Source organism: Salvelinus alpinus, chromosome 11 (assembly GCF_045679555.1).
Source record: "Salvelinus alpinus chromosome 11, SLU_Salpinus.1, whole genome shotgun sequence".
Lineage (NCBI taxonomy): Eukaryota > Metazoa > Chordata > Actinopteri > Salmoniformes > Salmonidae > Salvelinus > Salvelinus alpinus.
In genome coordinates, this window is record NC_092096.1 from 22,373,533 (window position 1) to 22,385,871 (window position 12,339).

The window sequence follows — 12,339 nt, forward strand, 5'->3', positions numbered from 1 at the left end:
TTACAGACCTCTACATGCTTTTTAAGTAGGAAAATCTGCAAAATCGGCAGTGTATCAAATACTTGTTCTCCCCACTGTATATATGATTCCCAATCAGAGACAACACAAAACACCTGCCTCTGATTGAGAACCATATTAGGCCAAACATAGAAACAGACAAAGTAGACACACAACATAGAATGCCCACCCAGCTCACGTCCTGACCAACACTAAAACAAGCAAAACACACAAGAACTATGGTCAGAACGTGACAGGTACAGAGAGAGGTGAACAAAGAGATTAAAAAGGTGAGATGCCTGTACAAGGATAAGGTGCAACAGATAATGTCACAGGGAGACTCTCCAGTACAAGGATAAGGTGCAACAGATAATGTCACAGGGAGACTCTCCAGTACAAGGATAAGGTGCAACAGATAATGTCACAGGGAGACTCTACAGTACAAGGATAAGGGGCAACAGATAATGTCACAGGGAGACTCTACAGTACAAGGATAAGGGGCAACAGATAATGTCAGAGAGACTCTCCAGTACAAGGATAAGGGGCAACAGATAATGTCACAGAGAGACTCTGCCTGGACGGGCATTAAGAATATGGCAAAAGCCCCCTTCAAAGCGAAGCAATGTATCGATCCCCGCCCGGATTGTTATACCTATCTCAAAAACCTCTCATCCATCTGCATCAAATGACTGCAGACCTGTCTCTCTTACCTCTATCTTGATTAAATCTATTGAAAAGATCATCAAGACATACATCATCAACACCACCAGTCACCTTCTTGACCCCCTCCAATTTGCATACCGGTCAGAGAGGGGAACAGATGATGCCAACCTCTAGCTCAGGGGTGTCAAACTCATTCCATGGAGGGCCTAGTGTCTGCTGGTTTTTGTTTTTTCCTTTCAGTTAAGACCTAGACAACCAGGTGATGGGAGTTCCTTACTAATCAGTGACCTTAATTCATCAATCAAGTACAAGGGTGGAGCGAAAACCCACAGACACTCGGCCCTCCGTGGAATGAGTTTGACAGCTGTGCTCTAGCTCTTACATCTGGTGTACGTGCATTTGGAGGGCAGTAAAACTCATATGCATATCATGTTCACAGATTTCTCCTCAGCATTTAACACAGGGAAGTATTGAAGGTTGTGAATTAAAAGTAGTAGTGGTAGTAATAGGGTTGGCTATGGGTCATTGGCTATGTGTTAGTTAAAGTGAGTTGTTTTTGGGTGGTTTGTAGGTGTGGAGTTATTATAATGGGCTATAATGGAGTAGTATTGTAGGCTAGAATGAGTACTATAACATTATAAGCCATAGAATGTGTTCTTAAGCTCTCAAAATGTTTTAGTTTCAACAACCTGTAAGTTCTGTGGCAGCGATTTCAGTTAAGAATGTTGAAGACTGCATTCCATCTTTGAAATTAATGGGGATACAACAAGCGTTATAGTGTATAAAGTATGAATGGTAGCAAAAATCTGTGTTGAAGCAATTGGTATTTGTAGTTTAAATGTTTCAAGAGCAGTGACTGGATTTGTATTTGGGCGAAATTCAATATGATTAAATCATCCTGTTAAAATGTTCTAAGATATCATAATTAAACAATGTGCGATCTAGGACTATTGTTAACAAAGAAGTGGATGCACTAGTTTGTGTGTGTGTGTGTGTGTGTGTGTGTGTGTGTGTGTGTGTGTGTGTGTGTGTGTGTGTGTGTGTGTGTGTGTGTGTGTGTGTGTGTGTGTGTGTGTGTGTGTGTGTGTGTGTGTGTGTGTGTGTGTGTGTGTGTGTGTTTTCACTCCAGGTCAATGGGTGGCAGTAACATTCACTAGGTTAACTCAACTACAGTAACTGAAGAAGCCGCATTAATAAACACATTCTCAATCAAGGAAGTCACATTAGGAGCTGTTAATCTTGGGTTTATGGTCATGTCGCAGCAGTGTGTAGGAAGGAGGCGAGTAGTAGATTTGTGCCAGCACAGAGGGATAGGCCAACGAGTGATTTATGCTTCAGTAAGGTTGGCTTCTTAGCGTTCATATCAATGGTTATCAACTGTACCGCAGAAATGAAACGTAAATCACAGAAAATAGATGTTGTGGTGGTAGCTGCAGCGATGTATTTGGCTATACGAAATTTGACTTCAGAAGAGTTACACGGTGTGTTGATGTGTGGTGTCCTGTCCTCCCAGGCCGTTGGCATGGTGCACGAGCAGATAGGGTCAAAGTAGTGGAATGGGGCAGTGTGTTTTTAATGAGTGTAGGTGGTGGTGTCTAGGGCTATATTTCACTTTCTTAGAGGAAGAGGACTAATGAAGGTAATAATATTTTAAAAATATATTAACGCACCGTGCAACGATTATCAAGATTTTACTGAGTTACAGTTCATATAAGGAAATCAGTCAATTGAAATAAATTCATTAGGCCCTAATCTATGGATTTCACATGACTGGGGATTCAGATATTGTCACGCCCTGACCGTAGAGAGCTTTTTATGTCTCTATTTTGGTTTGGTCAGGGTGTGATTTGGGTGGGCATTCTATGTTATTTTTTCTATGTTTTGTATTTCTTTGTTTTGGCCGGTATGGTTCTCAATCAGGGACAGCTGTCTATCGTTGTAAACTGTTTCGTGTTGGAACCATACTTAGGTAGCTTTTTCCCACATGGTTTTTGTGGGTAGTTAATTTCTGTTTAGTGTTTTCACCTTACAGGACTGTTTCGGTTATTCTCGTGTTTATTTTTGTTATAGTGTTCAGTTTGAATAAAACAAGCATGAACACTTTTTATTTTTTTATTTTTTTTATTTCACCTTTATTTAACCAGGTAGGCTAGTTGAGAACAAGTTCTCATTTGCAACTGCGACCTGGCCAAGATAAAGCATAGCAGTGAGAACAGACAACAACACAGAGTTACACATGGAGTAAACAATAAACAAGTCAATAACATGGTAGAAAAAAAGAGAATCTATATACAATGTGTGCAAAAGGCATTAGAGGTAGGCAATAAATCGAATAATTACAATTTAGCAGATTAACACTGGAGTGATAAATCATCAGATGATCATGTGCAAGTAGAGATACTGGTGTGCAAAAGAGCAGAAAAGTAAATAAATAAAAGCAGTATGGGGGGGTGAGGTAGGTAAATTGGGTGGGCTATATACCGATGGACTATGTACAGCTGCAGCGATCGGTTAGCTGCTCGGATAGCAGATTTTTAAAGTTGTTGAGGGAGATAAAAGTCTCCAACTTCAGAGATTTTTGCAATTCGTTCCAGTCGCAGGCAGCAGAGAACTGGAAGGAAAGGCGTCCAAATGAGGTTTTGGCTTTAGGGATGATCAGTGAGATACACCTGCTGGAGCGCGTGTTGCGGGTGGGTGTAGCCATCGTGACCAGTGAACTGAGATAAGGCGGCACTTTACCTAGCATAGCCTTGTAGATGACCTGGAGCCAGTGGGTCTGACGACAAACATGTAGCGAGGGCCAGCCGACTAGGGCATACAGGTCGCAGTGGTGGGTCGTATAAGGTGCTTTAGTAACAAAACGAATGGCACTGTGATAAACTGCATCCAGTTTGCTGAGTAGAGTATTGGAAGCTATTTTGTAGATGACATCGCCGAAGTCGAGGATCGGTAGGATAGTCAGTTTTACTATGGTAAGTTTGGCGGCGTGAGTGAAGGAGGCTTTGTTGCGGAATAGAAAGCCGATTCTTGATTTGATTTTGGATTGGAGATGTTTGATATGAGTCTGGAAGGAGAGTTTGCAGTCTAGCCAGACACCTAGGTACTTATAGATGTCCACATATTCTAGGTCGGAACCGTCCAGGGTGGTGATGCTAGTCGGGCGTGCGGGTGCAGGCAGCGAACGGTTGAAAAGCATGCATTTGGTTTTACTAGCGTTTAAGAGCAGTTGTAGGCCATGGAAGGAGTGTTGTATGGCATTGAAGCTCGTTTGGAGGTTAGATAGCACAGTGTCCAAGGAAGGGCCGGAAGTATATAGAATGGTGTCGTCTGCGTAGAGGTGGATCAGGGAATCGCCCGCAGCAAGAGCAACATCATTGATGTATACAGAGAAAAGAGTCGGCCCGAGAATTGAACCCTGTGGTACCCCCATAGAGACTGCCAGAGGACCGGACAACATGCCCTCCGATTTGACACACTGAACTCTGTCTGCAAAGTAGTTGGTGAACCAGGCAAGGCAGTCATTAGAAGAACCGAGGCTACTGAGTCTGCCGATAAGAATATGGTGATTGACAGAGTCGAAAGCCTTGGCCAGGTCGATGAAGACAGTAATGTCTTTTATCGATGGCGGTTATGATATCGTTTAGTACCTTGAGCGTGGCTGAGGTGCACCCATGACCGGCTCGGAAACCGGATTGCACAGCGGAGAAGGTACGGTGGGATTCGAGATGGTCAGTGATCTGTTTGTTGACTTGGCTTTCGAAGACCTTAGATAGGCAGGGCAGGATGGATATAGGTCTGTAACAGTTTGGGTCCAGGGTGTCTCCCCCTTTGAAGAGGGGGATGACCGCGGCAGCTTTCCAATCCTTGGGGATCTCAGATGATACAAAGGAGAGGTTGAACAGGCTGGTGATAGGGGGTGCGACAATGGCGGCGGACAGTTTCAGAAATAGGGGGTCCAGATTGTCAAGCCCAGCTGATTTGTATGGGTCCAGGTTTTCCAGCTCTTTCAGAACATCTGCTATCTGGATTTGGGTAAAGGAGAAGCTGGGGAGGCTTGGGCGAGTAGCAGCGGGGGGGGGCGGGGCTGTTGGCCAAGGTTGGAGTCGCCAGGAGGAAGGCATGGCCAGCCGTTGAGAAATGCTTGTTGAAGTCTTCAATTATCACGGATTTATCGGTGGTGACCGTGTTACCTAGCCTCAGTGCAGTGGGCAGCTGGGAGGAGGTGCTCTTGTTCTCCATGGACTTTACAGTATCCCAGAACTTTTTGGAGTTAGAGCTACAGGATGCAAATTTCTGCTTGAAAAAGCTGGCCTTTGCTTTCCTGACTGACTGCGTGTATTGGTTCCTGACTTCCCTGAACAGTTGCATATCGCGGGGGCTCTTCGATGCTATTGCAGTTCGCCACAGGATGTTTTTGTGCTGGTCGAGGGCAGTCAGGTCTGGAGTGAACCAAGGGCTATATCTGTTCTTGGTTCTGCATTTTTTGAACGGAGCATGCTTGTCTAATATGGTGAGGAAGTAACATTTAAAGAATGACCAGGCATCCTCAACTGACGGGATGAGGTCAATATCCTTCCAGGGTACCCGGGCCAGGTCGATTAGAAAGGCCTGCTCGCAGAAGTGTTTTAGGGAGCGTTTGACAGTGATGAGGGGTGGTCGTTTGACCGCGGACCCGTGGCGGATACAGGCAATGAGGCAGTGATCGCTGAGATCTTGATTGAAGACAGCAGAGGTGTATTTGGAGGGCACGTTGGTCAGGATAATGTCTATTAGGGTGCCCATGTTTACGGATTTAGGGTTGTACCTGGTGGGTTCCTTGATGATTTGTGTGAGATTGAGGGCATCAAGCTTGGATTGTAGGACTGCCGGGGTGTTAAGCATATCCCAGTTTAGGTCACCTAACAGAACAAACTCTGAAGCTAGATGGGGAGCGATCAATTCACAGATGGTGTCCAGGGCACAGCTGGGAGCTGAGGGGGGTCGGTAGCAGGCGGCAACAGTGAGAGACTTATTTCTGGAGAGATTAATTTTTAAAATTAGAAGTTCGAACTGTTTGGGCATAGACCTGGAAAGTATGACAGAACTTTGCAGGCTATCTCTGCAGTAGATTGCAACTCCTCCCCCTTTGGCAGTTCTATCTTGACGGAAAGTGTTATAGTTGGGTATGGAAATCTCAGAATTTTTGGTGGCCTTCCTAAGCCAGGATTCGGACACGGCAAGGACATCAGGGTTGGCAGAGTGTGCTAAAGCGGTGAGTAAGGCAAACTTAGGGAGGAGGCTTCTGATGTTGACATGCATGAGGCCAAGGCTTTTTCGATCACAGAAGTCAACAAATGAGGGTGACTGGGGACATGCAGGGCCTGGGTTTACCTCCACATCACCCGAGGAACAGAGGAGTAGTAGGATGAGGGTGCGGCTAAAGGCTATCAAAACTGGTCGCCTAGAGCGTTGGGGACAAAGAATAAAAGGAGCAGATTTATGGGCGTGGTAGAATAGATTCTGGGCATAATGTGCAGACAGGGGTATGGTGGGGCGCGGGTACAGCGGAGGCAAGCCCAGGCACTGGGTGATGATAAGAGAGGTTGTATCTCTGGACATGCTGGTCTCAATGGGTGAGGTCACCGCATGTGTGGGGGGTGGGACAAAGGAGGTAACAGAGGTACGGAGAGTGGAACTACAGGGTCCATTGCAAACCAAAACAATGATAATGATAACTAGCCTGAACAACAGTATGGAAGGCATATTGATATATGAGAGAGACATACAATAAGGCATAAAGTGATTGCAGGTCTTGATTGGGAGAGCTAGCTAAAACAACAGGTAAGATAACAGCAGCAATAACAGGGTGCTAGTCTAACACAGCAACAACAGGTAAAAATGGCGACGACTACGCAGAGAGGGTCGGATTAACTACACACAGATCCTGAGTTAAAGCACAGAGCCGACAGATAAAACACAAATAAACAGAATGGAGTACCGTGAATTAATGGACAGTCAAGCATGCATCAGCTATGTAGCCAAGTGATCATAGTGTCCAGGGGGCAGCCGTAGATGGAGCAGGGAGGCCTCCACTAAGCTAGCACGCGGCGTTTAAAGTTAGTAGCCCGGGGGGGTGGTCTGCTCAGACGGAGGGGGTCTGCTCAGACGTGGTCGTGTCGACAGAGAATCCAAGCCGGATGGCGAAAGAGAGGTTGTGAATTGTAGAATTGTGTTTGCTAACTGGTGCTAGCTTCGTGGCAGTGGCGCTAGCTGCAAGCTAGCTGTGAGGATCAGAAGTAGTGGCTCAAGGATTACGGCAGGAATCCGGCGTTGTTGTCGAGAGACAGTCCGATGCTGGTAAATTGGTGAGTAATATCCAGGCTAATAACAGGGCTGGTGTCTGTGCAGAAGGTAGGTCCAGTCCAATTGGCAAAAAAGGTGTTGTAGCCCAAGAATTCGCTGGTAGACCTCTTCGGCTAGCCGGCAGATGGGCCTAGCTCGAGGCTAGCTCAAGGCTAACTGGTGCTTGCTTCGGGACAGAGGTGTTAGCCAGTAGTAGCCACTCGGTTGCAGCTAGCTAGCTGTGATGATACGGTGTAATTGTCCAGAGCTTGCGTCAGGAATCCGGTGATGTGGTAGAGAAAAAGCAGTCCTATATGCTCTGGGTTGATATCGCGCTTGCAGACTGGCAGGTATTGGCCCGGTATTGAAGCTGGCTGTGTCCGAGTTGAGGGTGAAGACCGCAGCAGTGGCTAACTGACTACTAGCTAGTAGCTAGTTATCTGGCTAGCTTCTGATTGGGGTTACGGTTCTAAAGTATAAAAAAAATAGCAGGTCCGTACCACATTGGGTGAGGCGGAATGTAGGAATGTATATTCAGTTCCTAGATGGAAAGTGAAATTAAAATATATACGAAATGTATACGAAAAATACGGAGACTATTTACACGGGACAAGACAAGACAAAGACACGTCTGACTGCTACGCCGTCTGGAGTGAACCAAGGGCTATATCTGTTCTTAGTTCTGCATTTTTTGAACGGAGCATGCTTGTCTAATATGGTGAGGAAGTAACTTTTAAAGAATGACTAGGCATCCTCAACTGACGGGATGAGGTCAATATCCTTCCAGGGTACCCGGGCCAGGTCGATTAGAAAGGCCTGCTCGCAGAAGTGTTTTAGGGAGCGTTTGACAGTGATGAGGGGTGGTCGTTTGACCGCGGACCCGTAGCGGATACAGGCAATGAGGCAGTGATCGCTGAGATCTTGATTGAAGACAGCAGAGGTGCGCTTTGGTCCGATGATTCCTCTTCTTCAGACGACGAATACCGTTACAGATATGCATCTGTTGGTCACAGATACGCCATGGGCGTGGATCAGAGAACCAGTCAGTATCTGTTGTGACCACAATTTGCCTCATGCAGCGCAACACATCTCATTCGCATCGAGTTGATCAGGATATTGATTGTGGCCTGTGGAATGTTGTCCAACTCCTCTTCAATGGCTGTGTGAAGTTCAGCTTCCAGGAATTGTGAACTGATCCTTGTGACATGGGGCCGTGCAGTGTGATGCTGTGATGATGAGGTGATGGCGGCAGAGGAATGACATGATAATACACTGGTGGAAAAGCTACCCAATTGTCATACTTGAGTAAAAGTAAAGATACCTTAATAGAAAATGACTCAAGTAAAAGTGAGTCACCCAGTAAAATACTACTTGAGTAAAAGTCTAAAAGTAGTTGGTTTTAAATATACTTAAGTATCAAAAGTAAATGTAATTGCTAAAATATACTTAATTATCAAAAGTAAAAGTACAAATAATTAAAAATTCCTTATAATAAGCATACCAGATGGCACCGTTCTTGTTATTTTATTTACCGGAAAGCCAGGGGCACACTCCTACACTCAGACATAATTTACAAATTAAGTGTGTTTAGTGAGTCCGCCAGATCAGAGCGGTAGGGATGACCAGTGAGGACTGCAAAGATAGCCTGCAGAGTTCTGTCTTACTATCCAGGTCTGTACCCAAACAATTTGAGCTTCTACTTCTAAAAATGCACCTTTCCAGAAACACGTAACTAACTCGCCCTCCAAATACACCTCTGCTGTTTTCAATCAAGATCTCAGCGATCACTGCCTCATTGCCTGCATCCGTAATGGGTCTGCGATCAAACGACCACCCCTCATCATTGTCAAACGCTCCCTAAAACACTTCTGCGAGCAGGCCATTCTAATCAACCTGGCCGGGGTTTCCTGGAATGACATTGACCTCATCCCGTCAGTAGAGGATGCCTGGTTATTCTTTAAAATTGCCTTCCTCACCATCTTAAACAAGCATGCTCCATTCCATAAAAAAAAAAAAAGGAATAGATATAGTCCTTGGTTCACTCCAGACCTGTCTGCCCTTGACCAGCACAAAAACATCCTGTGGCGTTGTGCATTAGCATCAAATAGCCCCTGTGATATGCAACTTTTCAGGGAAGTTAGGAACCAATATACACATGTCGTGTCTTTGGCTATGCCAGATTAATTGCTATGACATGCTATTCTATAAAATAATTTCTCCGTAATTAATATTACCTGATTGAACTAATCATGTAAATATAATTAACTAGAGAGGGACACCACGAAATAATATTTATAGAGCTGTTATCTTCCGAATAAGCTCTTAAAGATTTAGTAATATTTTACATCCATAGCAGTCACATTAATCGTAATTTTATTCAGTCTCATCTGAAAGTGGTAAATCCTTGGTTATCTGCAAGAATCCTGGCTAACAAGTTGAATCAGCAATACAAAATTGGGTTTAATTATTTATTTACTAAATACCTAACTAATCACACAGAATCACACATAAACAATTAAATCATAACTTGATCACAAATTGCCGTCATAAAGAAAAACGTCCCTTCTGGCAGAATAGATATGACAGCTTGTTACACAAAGAAAGGGGGCGGGATTTTAGTGAAAGAGCGGGAGACTGGAACATAGGCGAAGCTGTACCATCGTAAATACAGTATCTTATGCATTCTAAATTACCGCCCATTTGAAAAAGGAAAATGCAATAAATATTTACTCTGAGCTGCGCTTCACTAGGTTGGCGGTAGATGGAAGACCGTATCGCCAACCCGAGTCCTCTGTCCTTTGAAGAATGTCTCTGGTGGTCACTGGATACGTTGGAGTAACGTCGATGTGTAGTAGACGGGATACTCTGACTGTCCTTACTAACCTGCGTTTGTAGCAGCTGTTGCTAACTCAACGGCTAGGAGGTATCACTTCTGTAGTGAATACGAGTTCAAAGTTCATACCATTCACAACCAAAGTCCATGCTGCTGTTGGCTTAGTTCTGTAGTTATTATCTGAACCATTCTGACACCGGATCGTCATCCTAGTGTCCCCGGAACAGGAAGTTATATTTTTGTCAATGGCTTTTATAGTGGAGGGAGAGGGGTGTGTCTGAAAAGTTTATAACCCATGTCTCTTCACAGGGGCGGGCCCCTGGTTGAGCAGAAGCCAAGCTTATGAAAACCCAAATCTCTCATTTGGAAGCTAAAATTACATTTAATCTCTTCACAAATAATTTCATAATCAAACATTTGAATTTAACAACAATTCCATGTGAATCCGATACCTCTGACGTTTAGACTTTCCACAGTAGAGTTTATGTCATTCTATCATTGATGAGAATGTGTCAGAGGGCAACCGAACTGACATAATATACCTTAAGTACCACCGGATATGTTCAGTTGGTCGGATTACCAGAATATAGTTCATTACCCCCCAACTTCTGATGTTCCCAGAATCTCTATGTTAACCAATGGGTTTTCTTATGTCACATCAGTTATAGTAGGGAGAGAGAAAAAGGGGGAAAGAGGTATTTATGACTGTCATAAACCTACTCCCAGGCCAACGTCATGACACACAGGAAGTTAGGAAAGCTAAGGCTAGCTTCTTCAAACAGAAGTTTGCATCCTGTAGTACAAACTCAAAAAAGTTCTGGGACACTGTAAAGTCCATGGAGAATAAGAGCACCTCCTCCCAGCTGTCCACTGCTCTGAGGCTAGGAAACACTGTTACCACCAATATATTCACTATAATTGAGAATTTCAATAAGCATTTCTCTACGGCTGGCCATGCTTTCCACCTGACTACCCCTACCCCGGTCAACTGCCCGGCACACTCCAGAGCAACCCGCCCAAGCCCCCACCATTTCTCCTTCACCCAAAACCAGATAGCTGATGTTCTGAAAGAGCTGCAAAATCTGGACCCCTACAAATCAGCCGGGCTAGACAATCTGGACCCTCTCTTTCTAAAATTATCTGCCGAAATTGTTGCAACCACTATTACTAGCCTGTTCAACCTTTCTTTCGTATCGTCTGAGATTCCCAAAGATTGGAAAGCTGCCGCGGTCATCCCCCTCTTCAAAGGGGGTGACACTCTAGACCCAAACTGCTACAGACCTATATCCATCCTACCCTGTCTTTCTAAGGTCTTCGAAAGCCAAGCTAACAAACAGATTACCGACCATTTCGAATCTCACCGTACCTTCTCCGCTATGCAATCTGGTTTCAGAGCTGGTCACGGGTGCACCTCAGCCACGCTCAAGGTCCTAAATGATATCATAACCGCCATCGATAAGAGACATTACTGTGCAGCCGTATTCATCGACCTGGCCAAGGCTTTCGACTCTGTCAATCACCACATTTTTATTGGCAGACTCGACAGCCTTGGTTTCTCAAATGATTGCCTCGCCTGGTTTACCAACTACTTCTCTGATAGAGTTCAGTGTGTCAAATCTGAGGGCCTGTTGTCCGGACCTCTGGCAGTCTCTATGGGGGTGCCACAGGGTTAAATTCTCGGGCCGACTCTCTTCTCTGTATACATTAATTATGTCGCTCTTGCTGCTGGTGATTCTCTGATCCACCTCTACGCAGACGACACCATTCTGTATTCTTCTGGCCCTTCTTTGGACACTGTGTTAACTAACCTCCAGACGAGCTTCAATGCCATACAACTCTCCTTCCGTGGCCTCCACCTGCTCTTAAATGCAAGTAAAACTAAATGCATGCTATTCAATCGATCACTGCCCGCACCTGCCCGCCCGTCCAGCATCACTACTCTGGACGGCTCTGACTTAGAATACGTGGACAACTACAAATACCTAGGTGTCTGGTTAGACTGTAACCTCTCCTTCCAGACTCACTTTAAGCATCTCCAATCCAAAATTACATCTAGAATCGGCTTCCTATATCGCAACAAAGCATCCTTCATTCACGCTGCCAAACTTACCCTCGTAAAACTGACCATCCTACCGATCCTCGACTTCGGCGATGTCATCTATAAAATAGCCTCCAACACTCTACTCAACAAATTGGATGCAGTCTATCACAGTGCCATCCGTTTTGTCACCAAAGCCCCATAAAGCCCCAAACCCACCACTGCAACCTGTACTCTCTCGTTGGTTGGCCCTCGCTTCATACTCGTCGCCAAACCCACTGGCTACAGGTTATCTACAAGTCTCTGCTAGGTAAAGCCCCGCCTTATCTCAGCTCACTGTTCACCATAGCAGCACCCACTCGTAGCACACGCTCCAGCAGGTATATCTCACTGGTCACCCCCAAAGCCAATTCCTCATTTGGTCGCCTTTCCTTCCAGTTCTCTGCTGCCAATGACTGGAACGAACTGCAAAAATCTCTGAAGCTGG